At 46.7% G+C, this 23,752-nt stretch overlaps 1 protein-coding gene across 1 annotated transcript in view; it reads left to right on the forward strand.

Annotated features, from left to right (window-relative positions):
- Positions 1-23,752, forward strand: part of LOC111142702 (Cdk5 and Abl enzyme substrate 1) — a 116,556-nt gene that overhangs the window by 22,104 nt on the left and 70,700 nt on the right. The gene's annotated exons all lie outside the window — the stretch shown is intronic.

Genomic DNA, 23,752 nt, shown 5'->3' on the forward strand with positions numbered 1-23,752 from the left:
TCAAAAATCTGCATATAATACTAATTAATATAATTAGTACTAGTTAGAGTACTAAATATAGTATCCTAAATAATACTAATTAAAGTACTACTAATACTCCCTAAAAAACTACTAATAAGGGCACCTGGGTGGCTTAGTGGGTTAAAGCCTCTGCCTTCGGCTAAGGTCATAATCTCAGGGTCCTGGGATCGAGCCCCGCATCGGGCTCTCTGCTCCGCGGGGAGCCTGCTTCCTCCTTTCTCTGCCTGCCTCTCTGCCTACTTGTGATCTCTGTCTGTCAAGTAAATAAATAAAAAATCTTAAAAAACAAAACAAAACAAAACAAAACTTCTAATAGCCTGCCGCTGACCGGAAGCCTTACTGATAGCGTAGTCGATTAACACACGTTTTGTATATGTATTATACACCAAATTCTTACAATAAAGTAAGCAAGGGGAGAGAAAATGTTATTAAGAAAATCATAAGGAAGAGAAAATAAGTTCATAGCACGGTACTGTTAAAAAAAAAAAATCATGTATAAATAGATGACCCCCACCCCCCGAAAGTTCCAACCTGTGTTGTACAAGGGTGGTGCAGTAGTCCTGTCCCGGGAAGTGGTCAAGTCTGGGTGAACGCGGAGTTAGCTGCAGACACTGAGCGCTCAACCGTCACTCGGAGGGGAGGGATAGAGGTGGGCTCCTGTGAGTCTGGGGTCACATTTCCATCAATCAGTCAATACATCACCTTGTTTTCTGTGTGTTTCTGTGTGAAGATACCTTACTTGGTACTAAGTCATTAACATTGAACTCACAGCCCACAGTCATGCCTGAATGGAGCTTCTCTCTCTCATACACGTGCTTCTCCCTTAGGCACCTTGCACCCGTCTTGCACTTAACACTGAATAGTGCTTCTAGTTCTTTGCGGGGGGAGCATTTTAAACAGCAGAATCACCAACAAAAAAATGCAAAAAATGTGGCGCTGAAAGTACATTGAAATATACTTGATTATAGTATGAGAGTGGAGACAGGAAGGCAGAGCCTTGCCTTGTCACCTCAGCTGTTTAAAATTTTCCCTGCTCTGCCTGTGCACATGGCCACGAGTGATTGCAAAAGCACAGTAAGTATTGGTTTTGGGGGGTTACACGTAAATTTTAGCAAGTAAGTGAATTCACGGCTCCAGAATCTGCAAGTAAGGAGAATCGACTATCCTTTTTGCAGGTGTTTATTATAGTGTGTGCTGTATGCTGGATGCTTCCTAAGATGGGGATGTCTTAGAAGGGGTGTTTTTTCTGTTTTACAAAGGCCTGCCCTGTGTGTTCTTATATTTATTCCCGATAACACCCTTGATAGGGGAAGAGCTGGCTTTACTGTCTTCCCTTTACGGGCAAGGCAACCAAGAACCCGAGAGCTGGTGTTACTCAGGGTCCCAGCATCCCAACCGAATCTGAGTTTCTGGCTCTGACACCATTTTCTTCCCGCTGTGCTATGCAGGCAGGAATAGGTGCAAGACAGGACGAGTGCTTCAACCAGTAGAGTTGGAATGCTGGCATCATATTTTTTTTTTTAAGATTTTATTTATTTGAGGCAGAAAAAGTATATGAGCAGAGGGGAGGGGAGAGGGAGAAGCAGACTCTCTGCTGAGCAGGGAGCCCGATGTGGAGCTCCATCCCAAAACCCTAAGATCATGACCTGAGCCAAAGGCAGACACTTAACTGACTGAGCCACCCAGGCGTCCCTGCTGACATCATATTTTAATACTGCTTAAAAAGTTACCTTCGTGGGACACCTGGTTGACTCAGTCGTTAAGCGTCTGCCTTCAGCTCAGGTCATGATCCCAGCATCCTGGGATCGAGCCCTACATCGGGCTGCTTGCTCAGTGGGAAGCCTGCTTCTCCCTCTCTCACTCCCCCTGCTTGTGTTCCCTCTCTCACTGTGCCTCTCTCTCTGACAAATGAATAAATAAATAAAATCTTTAAAAAAAAAAAAAAGTTACCTTCCTGGGACCCCTGGGTGGCTCAGTTGGTTAAGCGTCTGCCTTTGGCTCAGGTCATGATCTCAGGGTCGTGGGATCGAGTCCCATGTCGGGCTCCTTGCTCATCGGGGACACTGCTTCTCCCTCTGCCTGCTCTCTCTTTCTGACAAATAAAATTTAAAAAAATAGAAAAATAAAAAAATTACTTCTGTAATGATTTCTCTATGATCTCATTAGATAAAGGTGGCATAGCATTGTGACTAGGAGCATAAATTCTGGGGCCAGACTCCATTTGAATCCTGGCTTTGCTACTTACTATCTATGCGACTTGGGGTACTTTATAAGTCAAATAAAACCTTTCTGACTCTTAGTTTCCTTGTTTGTAAAATAAAGATAGTATTAACACCTGCTGTGTGGGGTTAATGTGAAAATTATGTGAATTAATTCCTATTTAGTGCTTCGATCTGTGCCTGGCACACTGTAACCCTCTGTGTGTTAGCCGTGATTATCGGCTGGCAGGATAAGTACTCAGGAAATCGGTGTCGAGTCAGTCCACGATGACTCCGAAAATTAGGCAAATGGTAACGTATGACTGTAATTTTGCACGGCCCAGAGCCAAGAGGAGATTTTGCAATTTTCCAGTCCTTTTGATCCATTGGGGCGACACAGTTCAGACCTGGAAAATCTGTTTTAGAGCTTTATTTATCCAGTTTGACTGTCAGCAAATCAAACAGACTTTGTCAAGTCTGTGTCATTTTTGGTGAGTGGACAGCTAATCAGATGAGCAAATATTAGTGGGTACCTCCTGGGTGCCAGGGAGCCTGCTGGGTGTAATTGTTCCTGCCCATGAACATTCAAGTAAGAGAGGAGTATGTGATGTCACGAGGCCGAGAACTATTAAGGGGTATAAAGAGCACGTTTCCATGTCACCCTACAATCTCCATCTCTACAGCTACCCAAGTGAACTTAAAACTGCCAGAGTTTTTCCTCTCCTTCTTCTGCTTCTCAGCGTTTGGTAGAGATGTTAGTAAAAAGCACTTGTGCGCTCCACTCGGGTGGAGACACACCGTGGGGAGAGTCCCCACACGGAAGCCATCCCCAGACCCATCAGACCCACATCTTTCTAAACGGCCACCAGCCCCTTTCCTTGGTAATACCTTTTGGGTCACCTGCAGAAGATGATTGCAAAGGACGTAGCATTATTTCCACATCTGTACAACTACGATATGGTAGTCATTTGGAAAAATTGATTCTTTTTCTTTTCTCTGGAAACCCCAGTTTGGGGCAATCAAGTTACTTTCTGCATTTCTCTCCCCCACCCCCACTCCCTGCCCACGGACCCAGGTCTCACAAAATTCATCTTTTCTGGGAGATGCTTCCATCAGGAGCAAGGGCATAGGGCCAGTAGACTATGGGAACGGCACAGGAGATTTCTGTTTGCTCTCTGGAAATAGGGTTTGGAACTTTGCAACCCTGGAGGGTGGGGGGGGGTGGCACTTTCTGTTATTTGCTTACAAAAAATTGCAGACCAGTTCCTCCTGCTATCTAATCGTAAGCTTTGCTTTGCTTCCCCTGCTTGCATTCATGATACAAGTTCATATTATAATATAGAGTTCTCTTGATTGAAAACCCCTATTAAGAGAAAAGGGCACCTTTCCTATAAGGAAGTGTTTTATGATGCATTTTAGGTAGACCTTTTACCCTAGAATAGTTCTTCCACTGTACGCATTTTTTTTTTTTTTTATCAGTGAACAAGTGATTCTTTCTTCAAAGTCTGTGTTTACTCAACCTGAGGCTACGGCGTGAGATAACACTGCTAAACAGATTCCAGTCAGATGATCCTGGGTGTGTGAGTTTATAAAAGACATCTGTTTAAGTTCAAAAATAAATAATTAAAACACAGGCAGAGACAAAAGGTCGTTGCTCCTAGCGAGATTAAAATTAGTCTGCTGTGTTACAGGGGTTCTTTATATTTGTCTCCAAAGAATTTGATTTTTTATTTTTTTCATTTCATTGAACATCTGTGTAGAGAAAATGATAAAGGTTTTAACTTTTTTTTTTTAAAACTCATTGTCAAGTTAAAATATTCTCACACTGCAGGTAGTACTCTTTGGTATCTCTGGAGAATTGTAAGTCTTACCTGTAACATAATTCTTAACACTTTAGGAAATGGCCTAAAATAAGAGAAGATCTACCAAGCGATTCTCCCAATTCAAAAAGATGTGTTGATTTTTTTAAATAGGTGTTTTGGTGATGGAGTACTAGAGTGTTGAATGAGACATAGGAAAAGACACCAGCAAAGTCATCTTTCAGTTTTCTTTTGCAAGCCCTTTGCCCCTGGTGCAGTACTGGGGACGGCACACTGCCATGCGCTGTCCTGAGTGCCTCAGTGGTGGCCGGTCTGTCCGGCCTGTCTGTCCAGCCCACCCTTCCTGTAGGGACCCCTGCTCATCTGCTGTCTGCAGTCAGCAGAGGGCTGGGGATTGAGGAGAGGTGCTCCGGGGCATTCCCCCAGATGGTCCCCAGACGAGCTTTGCAGGGGCCCTGTGTCCCATGGGGTCTTCATCCTAACACTTGTCAGTGAAGACTCCTCTTCTTTTTTTTTTTTTTTTAAGGTTTTATTTATTTATTCGACTGAGAGAGATCTCAAGTAGGCAGAGAGGCAGGCAGAGAGAGAGAGGAGGAAGCAGGCTCCCTGCTGAGCAGAGAGCCCAATGTGGGGCTCGATCCCAGGACCCTGAGGCCTGAGACCATGACCTGAGCGGAAGGCAGGGGCTTAACCCTATTTTTAAGTAATCTCTACACTGGCTGGAACCCCCAGCCCTGAGATCGAGAGTCGCTAGGCTCTGCTCACTGAGTCCCCAGCCATCCCCGTGAGGGGCCCTTCTAAACACCAACTGGCCTGTGGACTGTGATAAAAATTTTGCTTTGAAAAATGGGAAAACAACAACCCAAAGCAAACTCTCACTTCATCTGCTACATTCCGCCTTTGTACTTTCTGATCGAACGCTTCCTTGATGCTTTTTGGGAATCTGTGTGGCAGAAAAGTTGTATCTGCATCGTCTGAGTGTTCAGAATGAGTGACAGAACATGAGTCACGTCACCTGTCATCCCATTGCTGCTAACATGCTGGTGTGACTCCTGGGGCGGGATTCCCTCGGTCTTCCACTCCCCCTGCCCTGTTTGTCGGGTCTGAGCTCTGTGACAGGGACCAGAGCAGCCATAGGCTGTAGATGCAGATTCTGCTCTCACAGGGTTTGAGGACGGGTGCCAGGAAGGCGCCCGCACACGTGTGTACGTATTCTGTAAGTGGTATCATGCTTTCCATGTTTTTGAATTGCTTTTTTCTTTTTCATTTAAGGCGAAAAAAGAACCACATTTGTAAAGTATCAGGAAGACTCTTAAAAAATAATTGTGATAAATCCTTTGCGAGCCAATTTTTATAATCTAGATAATCACCTCTAATGATTGCTGGGTGTGTTACGTTCTTTTTAAGCAAGATGTTTTTAGCTCAGAGAGCCAGCTGCTTAATGTCCTGCTGTGCTTCCAGACACTTAGGCAGCATAAGGGAGGCATGTACCTGACACTTGTTTTCTTTAGGCTCATTTTTTTCAGGAAATGCCTATTGAGTAAACATATCTGTGGGGGGCTGGGCATAGGGGGTTGAACAAAATGTTGTTGGTTCTCACCCTCAGGGAACTTAGAGTTCGGAACAGGATGCAATTAAGAGAAATAAGTAAGTACACACAAATATGAGTATAAGATATGATGTGTGCCTGAGAAGAAGAATATGTGGGCCATGAATGAGATCAGTGGAGGAAGGAGAACAGCTTCCACTGGGTGGAGTCAAGGAGGGCTTCCTGAAGGAGGTGTCTTCAAGAGCTAGAAGAGAAGCCACCAGTAGGTGGAGTGAAGGAGAGAAAGTTAAGGACAGCAGAGGGGAACAATGACGTGTTCCAAGGCTGTGTGGCTAGGAAGATCCCATTTGGGGGAAGAAGTGAAAGGATGCCAGTGTAGCTGAGAATTATGGGGTGGGGGGGGGAGATCGGCTAGATTTTTTGTGCCTTGTGGGTTTCCTTAACGAGTTTGTGGTTTCTTCTTAGTGCAGTGGGAGACACTCAGTGGGTTTGAAGCCCAGAGCAACCAGGTCCAGTTAGTTCACATTGGCTACCCAGGAGATGGGAGACAAGCCATGATCAAGCTGGGGAACCAGGGTTCAAGGTTTATTTCAGAAATATACTGGGCGGTACTTACTGCTGCTTAATGTAGATGTGTTGTGGAGGGGAGTCAAAGATGAGTCCTGGGTTTGTGACTTGGCTTCTTGGTACCAGAAACTGAGGCAGGGCAGCTCAGGGGGGGCTGGTTTAATGGGAGAAGAGGAAGAAGTTGAGTTTGGTGATTGAAGTCCAAGCCGCCTGTGAGAATGCCACGTGCAGATTTAAGGAAGGCAGATGGGCACACAGGGGCCTGGAGCTCCCTAGGGAGGCGGGTTGGTTGTGAAACAGATACCGGCATCATCCAGCTAGTGTTCAAGGTGAGGGGAGAGGGTGAGGAGGGTGGATTCACCCAGGGAGCCAGCCTGGAAAGATGTCAGAGCGATTAACAGGTTATCAAGTCTGGGTTCTTATCTGGTATGTCATGCTACCCTTGGGGCTCTGCAGCCAAAGGGGGGGGGGTGTCTTTCACTGTACTACTTTGGAGGGGCCAGGATTGTAAGCAAGTGAAATTGTTTCAGAAGCTTTGTCATCTGGAGCAGACTCTCCCTGGAAGGGTCTATGGGCTCTTTCAGCTCTGTTTGGATATGAAGATGAATTCGGATAGGAACGCTTAATTTCACCTTGCAAGTTAGGGTGAGGCTGTCTCCCTTTAGCCCATGACTGTGTTGTTTTTGGCCCCCCAAAGATCGACACAGGCCAGTGTTGTCATCACGATGGCCTGGGGCTGAGTGTGCAGCCTGACCTCTTGCGGCCCCCACAGCAGTCAGCAGCACAGGCCGGTGCTGGGCCACGTGTGGGCTCTGTGTTTTCTGGTGTATCTCTTGAAGGATCTATCCCTGAGTGGAGTGGGAATGAGATTCTTTTCCTGCGTTAGGTTTAACTACAGGCCAGCCTCTGCTAGAAGACAGGTGTGATGTCGGGAGGACATGGGTTTCTGTGCATCAGAAATTGTTCCCTGCATTCGTAAACCAAACTGAACAGAGAATATAAACCCATTTGATGTTACATAACATCAAATTTGCCATCTTAGCCATTCGTAAGGATACAGTTCAGTGATACTAAGTGCATTCAGATTGTTTCAATCACCAGAACCCTTCATCTTTTTTTAAAAAAATATTTTATCTATTCATTTGAGAGAGAGAGAACGAGAGTACAAGCAGGGGGAGAGGCAGAGGGAGAGGGAGAAGCAGACTCCCCACTGAGCAGGGAGTCCGATGCAGGACTCGATCCCAGGACCCTGACACCATGACCTGAGCCGAAGGCAGGCACTTAACCATCTGAGCCACCCAGGTATCCAGAACCCTTCATCTTATGAGACTCTAACTCTGTACCCATTAAATAACTCCCCGTTGCCCCCTCTCCCCCGCCCTGAAAAACCACAGTTCCACTTTCCGTCTCTGAACTCGCTTGTTCTAGGTGTCCCATATAAGTGGAATCGTACGGTATTTGCCTTTTTCTTTTTCTTTTTTTTTTTTAAGCCAGAGAGTAAGAGCAGTGGAGGGGGAGAGGGAGAAGGAAAGAGAGACTTGTCTCAAGCAGGGGCTTGATCTCATGACCCTGAGGTGATGACCTGAGCCGAAATCAACAGTTGGATGCTTACCTACCTGGCTTATTTCATTTAGCACAAAGCCCATCCTTGTTGTGCATGTGTTAGAATCTCCTTCCTTTTAAAGGCTAAATCATACTCCATTGTGTGTATTTTCCACGTTTTGCTTATCCATTCATACATCCACGGACATTCCGGTTGCTTCTACTTTTCGGCTGTTGTGAATACTGCTACGAATGTGGGTATAAATCACACTCAAGATTTTGCTCTCTTTTCCCCCCACCCATCTAGAAACGATCTCTCATAAGGGGTGATTTACAAAGGGAAGGGGAAGGTTGCTTTGAATGCAATGATTCCTCATCAAGCTTGGTGCCTGAAAGTTCACATTTCAAGGGAAATGGCTGATTTCCTGTCTACTGGAAAGAAGCAGTTCTAGGGATTTTTTTTTTTTTCCATGTATGTGCAAGCAACTGGCTAGGACATTAATCCTAATGGGCTGTCTTATCAACCTTTTATTTCTTCCCCTTCCCCCTATTTTTTTCAGTAATGGTGCCAGTGGATTCTTTCAGACTACCCAGAACACTGTAACGGTCCGTATTTCTCTCTAAATAACATGGATGCATCTCTTTCCCAAACTACAGATTTTTTCTATTTCTGGTAAGAAAACGGAATACCTGTGTGAGACATTTAGAAAAAGCAGAAATTCAAATCCCCTGTAAACCTACCACCCGGAGAGGACCAGGTAACATTTTGGCATAGGACACGTGCGCTCACGGACTGGCGGTTGTCTGTTACGGTGTATGTGTATATTCTCTCTTTTTAAGTCCTGGAGCGCAAACTGCACATACTGTTCTGTAAGTGTCCTTTTATCACTAAGACATTGTGAACACCCTCCCTTGTTGTGAAATCATACCCTGTGTGTGACTCCTGCTGCCTGGGTTTCACTCCATTGTCAGAAATGTGGCACGTTCTGTCCCTCGTGCCTCCTGTAGGGTCAGGTGTCCCGAGGGTTCTGTGTAGAGTGTGAGTTCTCTGCTGCAGATCTTAATGGAGGAGGAAGGGTGGCAATTCTCCTCATTTTACAGTAGAAAAAACTAGGAGAAGGTAGCTCCAAACGACTTAATGGGGCCAGGGGAAGCTGGAAATAGAAACCAGAGTGCTCATTCACTGCCTATTGCTCGAGTCACTCTATAAAACTAATCTCAAGATCTCTATCAGCGGAAATGATTTTCCCCTAATCTCCTGGGAGTATGCTTTTAATATTTGTATGTTTGCTTAATGGTAATTTCAATGCCATGTCTTTTTTTTTTTTTTTTTCTCCCCACTTAAGAAAGTGAAAACTTTCCAGACTTTCTTTGGGAGACTCAAGGATGTTTCTCTCACGTGGCTGGAAGCCTGTGTGCGCCTGGGACCGTCCCCTGGACACTCCCACTGAGAATCCTTAGGCCAGCAGCAGGCCAGTTGTTTCAAAAGCTGTTTGGAGATTCAGGGTCTCTCTTATTTACCAGATGCCTCCCTTTTTGCAGTTTTATTAGCTCTTTCAAAATACTAGTCCTTCAAAGGCTAGCAAGGTGCTATCCATATGGAAGTCATACTGGTTAGATTTTGTCGGTCGTACTTTGGGTAGTGTTAATTTGGTGCTAATTGTTTCGGGGGTTTTTGAGGTGCTGGTTATTTTGGTTTGTTTGGTGATTTAAGAGGTTGTTATTGTATGCACCTAAGGTGTGTTAGTCCTGGCCTTATGGACCTGTGAATCACTTAGGAGAGCCAGACAACAATATCCCCAGATGGTCCAGGGCTGTAATGACGGAGTACAGGTCAGGATGCCATGGGAGCAAGGAGGGGCTCGCAGAGGGGGGCAAGAGGGAGCAGGGAAAGGGCCGTTCCAATCCAGAGGCCCTGCAACCCAAGGTATGTCCTGGGGGAATCTCAACAGGCAGCTTTGCCTCCTTGGAGGCAAGGGTGTGTCTGGGGGCGTGGAAGGATACCAGGGCATGCAAGGGCTTGTGCCTTCTGTCCATTCCCACGCTTAGAAGAGGCAGGCAGTTTCTTGTAAACACCGTAGAGTTGAGCAGGCAGCTCTCTGGGTGACACCTGTGGTTGTGTGGACAGGACAGACGGTGGCAGCTCCCGAGACACCCTTTGCCCCCCTCTGCCCTTTCACACCTGAGGCCCCGCAGGGTCACCCAGGGCAACCCCTCAGGTATCTGATGGGACTGATACCAGTTTGCCTTTTAAGACTAAAAAACAAAAACAAAAAAACGAGGTTGAAACTCAAACAAGTATTTGCCCACTAATGTTCATTGCAGCATTATTCACAAAAGCAATCCACATATCCATCAACGGACAAATCTCTTAACCAAAATGCAGTATATATACTACTCTTGAGCCTTAAAAAGGAAGGAAATTCTGACACACGCACAACGTGGATGAACTTTGAGGACATGGCGCTAAGTGAAACAGACTAGACACAGAAGACCAAATGTTGAACGATTCCAGTTACTCGAAGTACCTCAAGTAATAAAAATCACGGAGATGGAAAAATAGGACTGCGGTTTCCTGTGGGGAGGAGAACTAGGAAATTAGTGTTTAATAAGAGTATAGTGTGGGATGAAAAATTTCTAGAGATGGATGGTGCTTATGGAGGTGCGACAATTTGAAAGTACTTAATGCCACTAAACTGTGCACTTAAAAATGGTTGAAATGGCAGTTTTATGTTATGCATATTTTATCACAATAAGAAAAATGATAATGGCAGAAAAAAACCAAGCATAGAGGCGTCTGGGTGGCACAGTCAGTTGGGCGGCCAATTCTGAGTTTCGGCTCAGGTTGTGATCTCAGGGTTACTGGATCGGGCTCTGCGCTCAGCTTAAAACAGCATCTACTTGAGACTCTCTCCCTCTGCCCCTCTCCCCACTCGGTCACCAACTCTCTCTCATATAAAAAAAAATCTTTTTCAAAAAGAAAGAAAGCAAGTGAGCAAGGCATAGAGCAAAGCTGAGCTCTAGGCCAGAGCTGACTGTTGAGCCACAGGAGGAGTCCCTGGGCCCTCCACTTCCCCCCTCCGGAGGAGCCCCCCCTCTATACTGCCTCCCATGAGGAGGACAAGGACAAGGCCCTGCGTGGGGCAGAAGAGCAGCTGGAGGTTTGCATGTGCCCATTTGTGCTGGAAGGGTCCCCCCACAGGTCCCCATGATGCAGGGTCTCCACAGGGCCCTAGTCACCTAAAGACCAATGGTTAAATACGTCAAGCCTGTCCTGTCAGACCTTTTATAGAGAAGCTGCCTAGTCTGTCAGGAAACACACAATTATTCTGTTACTGGAGCCTTAGGGTTCCAAAGTAAAGCTTGCAGTGTGGCTCAATCCAAGGTTCCAAAGTTAATTTTTTTTAAATGCAAAACATTTAATTTAAAAATGTTGACACTACAATATATAAAAATAGATCTTATAAATGCACTTTTTTTTTTTTTTACTTTTTTCTTCTTTTTTAAAGGAAACTGTAAGCTACACTTTGGTTAAGACTTACTATCTTTGGGCACCTGGGTGGCTCAGTCCTTAAGCGTCTGCCTTCAGCCCTTCAGCTCACGTCATGATCCCAGGATCCTGGGATTGAGCCCTGCATTGAGCCCCGCATTGGGCTCCCTGCTTGGTGGGAAACCTGCTTCTCCCTCTCCTACTTTCCCTACTTATGTTCCCTCTCTCCCTGTGTCTCTCTGTCAAAAAAAAAAAAAAAAAAAAAAGACTTGTTATCTTGACCCTTAAAAGCCCACATTCTAGCACAGTGATGTATGGCCAGACTTAGCAGCCCCAATGGTTAAACCCTTGGATCAGGTCATAACCAGTTTTATTGCAAAAAGACCCTGTACACATGCATCAGTTCTTCACGTACACAAACATGCATCATGAGACCCATACCTTTTGCATCTTAGCAACTTGGCTCCCGAGCACCACTACTCACATCCCCGAGGCCTGTGAAGACTCACTTTTCACAGTCATCCTGAGGGAAAGGTGGAGAGACTTAAGTGCAAATGCAATGCATGATAAATAATTTCTTAACAAAAAAATGTTGCGAATGAAGCCAAAGTATTTGACAGGATTTACTGCAAAGCACCATAAAAACTGCTTTCACTTAAGCTCTCTCCCCTGTGTCTGGTGAGCCAACTGAATGTCTTTGGGCATGATGGTGACTCTCAGCCTGGATGGCTCCCAGATTAGGATCTTCGAGGAAGCCCACTGGCCGTGTTTCCCTGGTCTCCAGAAGTGAGCCGGTGGCGGCACCCTAAAACCTCAGATGGGTTTTGAAATCCTGGGCAGTTTCCCTCACCAGCCTCTGGAAAGGCAGCTTCTGGATAAAAAGCTCAAGCTCAGTGGATTTCTGGTAACCACAGGCCTCCAGAAGTGCAATGGTCCTGGGCCTATGGCCATGGGGTGTTCTCACCCCGGCGGTAGAGGGGGTACTTCTCCTGTGGGCATTGCAAGGCCCCTTCCCAGCCGTGGATTTGTGGGTGGTCTGCTTGGCTTGGGCCCTTTTCTTTTCTCTTCTCTTCTCTTCCTTTTTTAAAGATTTTATTTATGAGAAAGAGGCAGGTCGGGGGAGAGCAGAGGGAGAGGGACAAAAGTACACTCTGTGCTGAGTGTGGAGCCTGACCCGGGGTTGGATCCCATGACCCTGAGCTCATGACCCGAGCTGAAACCAAGAGTTGGATGCTCAACTGACTGAGCCACCCAGGCACCCCGGGGCCATTTTCTTTTACCCCAATGCCGAAGTCTTAGACTGCTTCTCTGACCACCGCAGCACTCCTGCTGTTCCCGGGGAGAGCTACAGTCACCAAGCAAAGACCTCCAACAAGCAACCAAGCTGCTCTATGCTCCAAAGTTAATTTTTTTATTTTTTATTTATTTATTTTTAAAGATTTTATTTATTATTTGTGAGAGAGCATGTGCTCAAAAGCAGGGGGAGCAGCAGAGGCAGAGGGAGAGGTAGACGCCCTGCTAAGCAAGGAGCCCAATGGAGGACTCGATCCAAGGGCCCTGGGATCGTGACCTGAGCTGAAGGCAGAAGCTTAACTGACTGAGCCATCCAGGTGTCCCAAGTTAATTCTTTAAAAACCCATCATTCCTCCTTATTTGGGTGAAACTTCATTTTTTTGGCAAAATAGCTCATTGGAAAATGAACTTAAAGGTTGTTTGAAGCTAAAAGAGTTTCCTTTCAAAGCTAGCAGAAACAGAAAGAGCTTCACTTCTTTTGATACAAGGTCCTGAGGAACTCAGCAGAATTTGCAAGGACTGTGGGACAGATGTGTTGCTTACATAGGCAGTGAGAGGGGTTGAAGTGGTGTGTGAGCTACAGAGGCTCTCCAGAGACTCCTCTGAAATCCGGTTGGTTTTCCCCTAATTGAAGCTAGTCGCCTGTGGGGTCACATGGTGGCCTCAGAGGAGATGCCTCCTTCCTGAGGTTGGCAGTGGCTCTGAGTGCATCAGCTAGCCCTGCGGGAGGGAGGGATCACTGAGCAGCCCTCTGTCCTTCCCAGCACCCCTCTGGAAGACAGACCCATTCCTTCTTCTATAAGAGACACTTGTGAGCTGTAGTTCCAGAAAAGGCAAGACACAAGAATGAATGTCCCTTTTCAAAGTGCCACCTCAGACTGTGTTGTATAGACTTTGCCCCATTCCTTTCCTGCCACCTCCTCGCTCTGTGGCCTTGGGCAAGTTACGCACCATGCCGGGACCTCAGTTTCTTCATCTGTAAAATGGAAGCCAGTGGAACTTAAACTTGCAGGGGTGATGTGAGAAATAAACACAGAAATGTTCTATAAAGCTTTTAGCAGAGGGGTGCCTGGGAGGCTCAGTTGGTTAAGTCTGCCTTTGGCTCCGGTCATGATCCCAGGGTCCTCGGATCGAGACCCGCATCAGGCTTCTTACTCGGTGGGGAGTCTGCTTCTCCCTCTGCCTCTGCTGCTCCCCCTGCTCATGCTTTCTCTCAAATAAATAAATAAAGTCTTTAAAAAAAAAAAAAAAAGCCTCTAGCAGAGTGCTTAGTACGGAGTGTTCACAAAATGAAATATAAATGTGTAACCGGGGCCTGCCGGCTTCTTGATCTGGTGTGATGTTCTTCCTGAGAGCCTCAGTGCTCTTGGAAGGGGTGCCTGAGCACACATAGGGCGACTGTCCCCTTTGTCCCACACCTTCGCTCTGGGCCTCTGGAGGGTTGGGTGGTAGGGATGCTTCCGAGCTCTATGCTCGGTGTTTTCTGGCTTCCAAGACCACACACTCAAGGCTTCCCGGGCAGCGTGTTGATGGGCCTTGGGTCCCCTTATGCCCGCGTGCTTTTTATTAGTTTAGAAGCAGAAGCCAAAGCCAGACTGCTGGGTTTTTTTACTAACCTGGGAAAATGGGTTCTTGATGATTATGAGGCTTTAAATCTTAGAGCCAGTTTAATAGGCACAGACCAGCCTCAGAGCGAGCCTCGCCTGTCCTGATGCTTGACCAGCTTCAGTTTCAAAGGACACGTGTCAGAATCCAGGAACAGAATGTCTCAGACTGAGCAGGGAGCCAGGACAAATTGGAGGGGTATTTCGAGTTGGAAAGGTTAAAATCTCTTTTGTTCACATGTGTTGGCTGCAAAGAAGACAAAGGTTTGCTCTTCCCTTGAGGGATGAGCAGATAGTGTTATACGTGATTGGAGGCTCATGGGCTTGGCTAGCATAGTGACCTGTGCAGCTGGGCAGTGCATGGTTCCCTCCCCTGGATTAGTGATCTCCTGGGTCCCTCCCAGCGCTGACACCCAGGAAGCTTTCCTTGGTTTGCTCCTCCTTGGCCCCATCTGGGGCCCTCCCTCCTCCTAGCTCCCACCTGGAACCCACCTGTTGGTGCACTCTCCACTTCTATAATTCTCTCTCCAAATGGATCTCTCCACCGGTTTGTTCTTGGAGGTGGGCACCACGCTCTTTTCATCCTCTATTCCCCGGCACCTTGTTGTAGGTGCGTAATGCGTGATGGATGAATGGTTGAATGCACACAGAGTTTAGAGTTCTGGTGAGCTTTGTCCCATGTGGTGAGGGAATGGTTCCTGCACACTGAACCTTCCCCTGGTATATATTCTCTGCTTGTCAGCCCCTCATCCCTTTATTTATGCCTCTGTTTCTTGGCAAAGCTTTGCAATGTCTTTCTGTCTTGTTACTATTTAACTTTTTGAAAGATCACATTATTATTATTTTTCCTTGCGATGTTTAGGAATCTGCTCAGTTTTCAGAGAGGGCCTTCACTTCTAGTTCTGGTGGTGCTTTGACTGTCCTCCCTTAGTGTCCCCCCCCCCAGATTGCCACCATCCCCTGGAACCCCAGCTCCCTGGGCCTGGCCCCCCTCAGACACCCACTCACCATATGTGCCTTCGCTGGAGTTCTGGTTCCCCACTATTGAGACTGTGTCGGACTTGTGTCCTTGCCAAAGAGGCATAGCTCAGAGCTCACCTGCGTCCCAAGCTCTGGCTTATGAGAATCTGACTAGTCCTGATGTTTGTGGTTTTTTGTTTTTATTTTTGTTTTGTTTCTAAGATTTTATTTATTTATTTGAGAAAGAGAGAACGTGCACACAGGTGTGAGCACTGCAGGGGCAGAGGGAGAGAGAGAACCTTAAGCAGACCCCACGCCCGGCATGGAACCTGATGTGGGGCTTGATCTCACAACCCTGAGATCATGGTCTGAGCTGAAATCAGGAGTCGGACCCTTCACCGACGCTGCCACCCAGGTGCCCCAAAAGTTTTGAAGTTTTAGAGTTATGTCTGCCCTGTCTCCATACAAGGTCATGAGTCACCCCAAACGGGGGCCGAGTCTTAGCATTTCTTTGCTCTTTGTATCCCTGACACCCAGGACTGTGAGTACTTGTGTATGTATATATGGTGGTGACAGTAATAATGACAGTAATGCCGTCTTGCTTAGGGTCACATAATAGTGACAGTTGAATCTGGAATTCTCCCCATTACCCCTGACACCCCATTAGCACCATCCTCTGCTTGGTAACAGTGGTTTCTAATCTTCCCTTGGGATTTCCTAGACTCTCTTTTACAAAAGAGGGGGAAGTGAGCATATGTCATACATACATAACCACCTTTACATCTAGTTTTAAATGTGCACAGAACCCCTGGGAAGTCAGGCATCCCAGTTTAAGTCTCCTGGGCTAAAGAGTGACACCACTGAGCCTCCTTAGGGAAGGGGCGCCTGGGTGGCCCCGTCGGTGAAGCTCCTGGCTTCGGCTCAGGTCATGGTCCCAGGGTCCTGGGATTTAGCTCCTGTGTTGGGGCTCCCCGCTCAGCAGGGAGTCTGCTTCTCCCTCTCCCTCTGCCGCCTCCCCCTGCTCGTGCTCCCTCTTTCTCTCTCATACATAAGTAAAATCTTTAAAAAAAAAAAAAAAAAATCCTTAGGGAAATAAAATGGCGGCTGATTGCTTTTATTTTAACCCATTACTTACTGAAGGCATTGGTTGAAAACCTTGTATCCTCCCCCTCCCCCACCTTCCAGGTTGTTCAGAATATGTTATTTTCCACAATAACCATGTGGTATCCTATGGAAGCCCTGGCATAAAGGGACTATTCAGACCTCTGGGATAGGCTTTTGCAAAGAATCCAATAAACAGTTGAATCCACATTACATCTAAGTGAATATTCATGTGGTTTTAGGCACAGTTCTTCTGCCGCAAATTCACTTTGGAAACCTTTTCTGAACAGCCTGGTAATTAGAACTGTGGTTGCTAATTATGTATACGGCGAGGCAGATGCACTAATAATATATTTTCAAAGGGCTCTGCAAGAGCTGTTAAAAAATTAAACTACCTCCCCAGACACTGACAGGAGCACAGAAGCACCTCAGAGCGGGTGTTGTCTTCTGTCTTGCCTCTTGGATGCCTGAAGGTGCTCTCGGGTTCTCTCCTAGAAAACAGGATCAGCTTTTAATAAAAAGGGAGCGCTTTGTCCACGTAGTTTCCGCTAAAGCTTAGAGAGATGAGAAGTCCGAACAGACCAGCACTCTGGTGAGTGCATCCAGGAGGTTGCCTGTTGGCCCCACAGGGAGAAAGATGGCGGCCCCGTGAGGGCTCAGCAGGCGGTGGGTGACGCAGCTCTGGGGCCCCCGCGAAAGCAAGGAGCTGGCTGTGCCTTTCCAGGGTTTGCCCAGGTCTACCTTCCCTGCCCCCTGCACTGCCTGCTGCTGAGGGCTGGACACAGACCCGAAAGGACCGGTTCAACCCACCTGAGGAAGGAAAGGAAACCCGTCTGCGGTGAGGTAGTCTGCGCCCTGGCCTTGCTCTCCTCCCGTCTGGCCGCGGCCTGGGCAGAGGCTCGCAGTTCCCGTAGCTCTGGGAGAGGGAAATTGAACCAGAGCCATAGTCTTCAAAACTGTGTTATCTAGAGCTCTGAGAATCTCGGCAAGAACTTTAGCAATTCCACAAACAGTTGATCTATTTTTCACTATGTGTTTTCCTCAATATGCATTTTTCTCTCTCTCTATATATAGCATAGATATTTTAACATATATATATATATATCTCATATGTAAGTATTTTAACGGCTTGATTGAGATACAGTTCACACACCATCCATTTCAAGGGTACTATTCAGTGGGTTTATTGTACTCACGGAGTTGTACAACCATCGTCACTATGTAATTTTTGAACATTTTCATCACCCTGAGAAGGAACCCTCTGGCCATTGGCAGCCATTCCACATCCCCGCACTTCTCACACCCAGCACTGGACAACCACTAACGCGCGGGGTGTCTCTAAGGATTGGCCTGTTCTGGGCGGTTCGTACAATTGGAATCCCACAATACGTGCTCTTTTGTGACTGGCTTCTTTCACCTCGCTCATATTTTCAAGGTTCCTCCATTTTGGAGCTTGTGTCCATAGTTCGTTCTTTTTACGGCTGAATCCCATTGTCTCTTACGCACCCATTCATGAGTTGTTGGACGTGTGGGTTGTTCTCCCATCTTGGCTGTTGGGAATCGTGCTGTTTTGAACCTTCTTGTGCAAATTTTTACGTACGTGTGCCTTTGTTTCTCTTGGGTTATAGCTAGGAATGGAATTGCCAGTCATGTGGTGTAGCTCTGTATTTAACATTTTGAGGTATAATGTACGTGTGTATATGTACACGTACATGTGTATACATATACACATATATATCTGTATATATAATACATGTAATCTATATGCATGTATTATATTGTATGTTTATAATATATATGTGTTATATATTATACATATGTACATATGTATGTACACATGTAGTTGTCTATTAATATATAAATATACACATAGCATATATCATACATATTTATGTGTATATAGTTGTATATAAATGTTTTAAAAACTGCAGTAAAACATGAACCTGATGGTGTTCTCTAGCAAACCCTATCACACGGGTGACCATGTGTGCCTTAATTATGCATTAATTAATTTGTGCTGCCAGAATAAGTGGATTTTGTGCAACTAAGCTTCACCTGCCACATCTCTTTAATTGAATTGGGTCCTGAGATGTTTAAAAATGGTTGCCATAGGCAGCTCCTTATCTGTCCGTTGAGATTATCTCTGTCCTGCACAACCAAAAGAAACAAATTAGGTGCTGACATTGATCTTAGACTAGAAATGTCATCCATAATTCCTGGTTTCATGTTGTTTGTACATCAAAATAGCTTCTCTGCTCTAATAGTGGTTGAGTCATAAGTGCATTTTATACATCCAATTTATAAAAGTTTTAATTATTCTAATCTGTATTACATCTTGGGATTTGACATAAAGTTAATTTGAAAAAAAACATCCTGCTGCTCAAAAGTTTGAACATCAGCGATCTGATGATCCCCGAGGTCCCAGCTTTGGTTTTGGACCTCATTTTTTTTTTTTTTAAAGATTTTATTTATTTATTTGTCAGAGAGAGAGAGAGAGCGAGAGTGAGCACAGGCAGATAGAGTGGCAGGCAGAGGCAGAGGGAGAAGCAGACTCCCTGCTGAGCAAGGAGCCCGATGTGGGACTCGATCCCAGGACTCTGGGATCATGACCTGAGCCAAAGGCAGCCGCTTAACCAACTGAGCCACCCAGGCGTCCCTGGACCTCATTTTCAATATGGCTTTGGCTTCTATGGGCTTGTCTGAGGGTCTCCCGGGAGCAGTTAAGATCTATCCTTGGCCCCCCAGCCCCCCTGCCCCGCGTGGGCCAGTGGTAGCTACAGACGGTTGTCTGTGCTATACTTCAGGATTTATGGAGCACTTACTGAGACAAAGGTAATGTAGGTATTAAAGGAGTTCAAAGAAGGAAAGACAGTTACCTGGTCAAGGTACTTGCAGTCTGGCTGGAGACACAGAGTTTAAAATAAGAATAAAATCAATCATTCTACAAGTATCTAGATATGAATATTTCCTAATACGGTAAAGATACGAAACGTAGGAATTGAGAAATAGTCAGGGACAGCTTCTCAGAGCAGGTGGCTCTACATGGTGCCTTGGGAGGAGACGGTAGAATTTGGATGGATGAGGAGCAGGTGAAGCAGATTCTGAGTTTTCTTTTGAAATAAGATTTGGTCACCCTTGGGGGCATTCCTTATCCCATAAACCCCTTATGAGGCCAGTGATTCTGAAGTCCCCAGTCCCCATTCAACTTCGGTAAAGGGAATTAACATCTTGAGGTGGGAGAAATAAGGCATTTTTAAAAAGCCTTCCAGAAAGGAATAAAGTCACCTGGGCCCACTGTCAGGAGAGAGGATGGTGTGGCTTGGAGCCTGCTGGACAAGGAAGCATCAATCTTTGTTTCCATAAACTGTTATGATGGAGCGTGGGCTGAGGTTAATCTGGAAAACTAGAAAATAAAGATTGATGGAACCCCGTCAATCCTGAATTTGCTATAAATAATTGCATGCTGTTTCTGAGCTGTCAAAATCCATTTCTTCTGAAGGCCCTTTGGAACAGGGAAAGGTCAAGCTGGGAACCAAGGGAGAAACTCAGGGGAGGGATTATGCTGGAAGGGCAGCTTCCTAAAGGTCCCTTTAAATACTGATGTGGACGTAACCAGCCTGCCTGACTCCCTGCTGGTCGGAGTTGAATTAGCTCCATTGGCCTCTCACCTTCCCAGGACTGGGGAGCCCAGGAGAGGGGTGCCCCTCCCTCCAGAGTCAGGCTTTCTCCCAGAGCAGGTGCACCTCAGCCTTTGTGCAGCAAAGCCCTTACAGCTGGGTGTAGAGAGCCCTGGTTTGGCTTCCCAATAGAAGAGTGTGTACGTGGCTTAGAAAGTGTTGAGCCTGCAGAGGCATTCCTGCAAAGCGCCCGTGAGGCCTCCTAATGATCAGGAAAGGAAGTGCCGTTGCCCATGCTCAGCCCACTGTCAGGGTGTGATATTTAAGACAAGGGCCCATCCTGAGGGCAGAGAAGAAGGTCCTGGATGCAACATGCTTCCTGAAAAGGCTTGAGCTGAGTGGAGGCCGCGCATCTCTCTGATATAACTCGGTGCCCGTGGGCCTTCACCAGCCGGCTGCATCCGCATCCTCGTTCCCCGATGGGAGCCCTGCAGGGGTTTGCACACCTCTTTTGCTGTTCCACTGGCAGAAGGACACACTGCATGAAGGTGGGCTCACACTTAACATGGCACCAGCTCCAGCCCCACACACCCATTCCAGCTTCTTCTGGAACTGACCCTGGGCGTCTGATTGGGGGGCTTGTTTCCCAGCTCTTTTTAGGTTCTTCCCTGACTTTGCTTCCAGGATTGTGCCTGGTACATACCTGGTGTTCCATCCTCTTGAGCTTTGGCGAGGCAGGTTGTGAGAAATCTGCCCTGAGTTTACCTTTCGAACCACCCACGCTAGTCTGGTTGCTCCTTCTCCTTGCCTCTTCCCAATTAAATTTTGGTTCTCCTTTGAGCTCACTCATGCCCTCTCCTGCCTCCCACACATGCCATACCTGCCATACCTGATCTCTCTTGGCCTTAGACTCTGGGCCCCGGTGTTGCATTTCCAGTCGCCGACCCCCACCAGGCCCAGGGAATCCCTTCTGCAGAGAACCCCTGGATCTGATTGCTTAGAGTCTGACACCCAATCAGGACATCCATGAGTTGGCCCCATACTTCTTGCGTTGGTTATGTTAGATCAATAGGGATCTTTTGTCTTCAGGGTGAAGTCAACCCTTTTATTTTTGGGTGGTTTCCCATTGTTCATCTCTCTTTCCCATCCTTGTCCTGGTTTGGTCCCCACTCTTTTACCCCCTGCCCCCTGGTTGGTATCTGGCACGTTGCGCGGCAAGAACAACATCATTTATCTCTCAGCCACACAAAACCCCAAACCTTTCTGGACCCTGATTAATTGATTGATTGATTTTTTTTTTTTTTTTTTCCAAACCATTATGCCCACTTTTGCTTTTTTGCCTTTCTGCACATTTGGTCAACTTGGTCCCCTCAGCTGCAGGGCAAGGCCCTTCCCTCTAGGACAAGGCAAAGCAGGGTTTAGGATGCAGCCCTGTCACCCAGCCTGTGGCCCTGACTGGCCCCTTTATTTCCTGATGCTGTGACGGTGTCCCAGGAGACTGGGCAAGGGCCTTTGTGGTGGCTCGGGGTGCTGTGTGACACTGCTGTCTTCTCCCCTCCCCATCTAGTCCTTTTGTCAGAGGAGTTGGACCTGTTCCCACAGTGAATCTTTGTGGCTTTTACCCTGGGGAGTGACGTGACAGAAAGAGTGTTTTGCAAAGTTAGCAGGGTGCTGGTGGGCAGGGTGGACCCGGGCATCTGAGGACTGAGTGCCCGGCCGCTTACTAAATCCTGCCAACAAGTCTGTCTCTGAATAGCCCTAAATACCAAGATGACCTCACACCTTGGTTTTCCAGGATTTGGCGAGTCTGATGAGGACTTTGAAATGAAAGCAAACTCAGGCAAGCCAAACGCCTTTGTCTTCTCTGTAAACATTTAAAGTTGCTTTCTTGACCTGTGTACAAAAATGTAGAAACAGATCTTATTTGAGGAAGCTGATTGGCAACTCTCGGTGCACTGATTTTAAAATTTGATTTCTGCCCGATTCATCGGCTAGAAATTTTAAAACATAGCCACTTTCAAAATCCATTTCCATTCCTCCTTTTTTTTTTTTTAATTTTGTAAAAGATTTTGATTATTTATTGGAGTGGGGGGGAGCACGAGCAGGGGGAGGGACAAAGGGAGAAGAAGAGAGAACCTCAAGCAGACTCTGCACTGAACGTGGAGCCCGATGGGGGGCTTGATCTCACAACGCTGAGATCATGACCAGAGCAGAGATCAAGAGTCAGACGCTTCACTGACTGAGACACCCAGGTGACCCGCTCCATTTCTTAAAGATAATCCTCATTTTCCTTCTTTTGCGAGGAAGATTTCCATGACCCACTGGGGATTTGAATTGTTTCCGTCCATATTCCAGGTGTGGAGCTGGCTTTAGATGCATGAGCTGCCCTGGAAGGTTTTCATTGCACAGGCAAGCCAGCCATATGTCCTTTGCTCAGAGGCAGGGCAAGGGCTGACTGGTGTGGTAGGGTGTTGGCTGATGGCCCCAGCCTGGGGGCCTGGCCCAGTCAGAATGCCCCCGCAGTGATGGATTCCATGGCTTTCCACCGGGCTTTCCTCCGCGGTCGGACAGGCGGATGTTCCCAGGTGGGCAGTAAGGGCCAGCTTCAGGTCCATCACCACCTTTGCTGCTGGACAAAGCTTGAGATCCATGGAAAGCAGAATTAAGCCTGGGTCTGAATCACATATCTTCAGGCTGAAGCTCAAGCCAATTTTGCTTTTAGACTGTGTATGTTGCTTCTATTAAGAGGTGACAGCTGACTTTTCTTTCTTCATCTGTGAACACATAAGTATTGGTACAAAAACAGTTTGCTTCTTCACTGAGCCTGGTCTCATTTGATTTCTGCTAAAGGAGCATCTGGAATCTTGGCTTTAACTTTTGCCAGATCACGAACAAAGTCATCATAACTTACTTGTTGAATCTGTCGAGTAAGCTTATGATGTTGTGATGTCAACAGCTCAGAGCCGTGTTGGAGAAATGAAGGGAGGAACAGCATGGATTAGAGGTGCACTTGGCTTTCAGAGAGCCTGGTATTTGAAAACCAGCGTTTTCACAAAAGGTGTATCAATGACAGTGTCAATTCTTGGACATACGGAGGTTCTTCTCTTTAGTGTTCCTTTAAGCAGTAGGCCCCCTTGTAAATAAGTTTACCAATTACAGACTTCTGCTCTGCTTTCTAGGAACACCTCTTGTGCATGAGTTGAACACTATTTCTGGAACAAGAGACTAGGTCTGTGAAGTGGAGATGCAAGAGACGGGGAGGATCTCAGAACATTTTACCAAGAGATTGTCTGTCTGCTAAAGGGGCCAGCCCTGCCAGGTTCTAGGCTACTGGCCTACCTGTCTTGTCTTGCTAGGTCCTATTTGGGCTCCTTGGGAGCTTTGAATACCAAGTCAGAAAGGGAAACTTGAGAGGAAGCTCCCATCGTCTCTTGGTTGAGGTGGGGCTTCTTCAATGTCCAGCCCTGACTCTTGGCCTACAGCTCTGTAGCACCAGCTTTATCAGGGGGAGGGGGTATGCACCCTGATTGTCCTCAGAGGTCTCTGAGACCCAAGAAGGGTCTCCCCCACACCTACAGGTCATTTCTGTTTCTACTCCATACGCGTTTTCTGCTTTGAATTTTTTCTGGTGAGATGTATTACTTTCATAGTCACAAAAGCAGTTCAAATTCCACTTGGAAAAATGAATGTGTGATAAGCTCTAACAGAAGAAACCCCCCCCTTTTTTTTTCTTTTAAAAATTTTTTTTATTTGACAGAGAGGGATCACAAGTAGGCAGAGGGGCAGACAGAGCGTCCCCCCCCCCCTTTTTAAGAGATTTTATTTGAGAGAGAATGAGAGACAGCATGAGCACAAGTCTGGGGGAAGGGCAGAGGCAAAGGGAGAAGCAGGTTCCCTGCTGAGCAGGGAGCCCACCTCGAGGTTAGCTCCCAGGACCCTGAGATCACAACCTGAGCCAAAGGCAGACGCTTAATGACTGAGTCACCCAGG

This window comes from Enhydra lutris, unplaced genomic scaffold (assembly GCF_002288905.1).
Source record: "Enhydra lutris kenyoni isolate GAN:26980312 unplaced genomic scaffold, ASM228890v2 scaffoldscaffold8, whole genome shotgun sequence".
Lineage (NCBI taxonomy): Eukaryota > Metazoa > Chordata > Mammalia > Carnivora > Mustelidae > Enhydra > Enhydra lutris.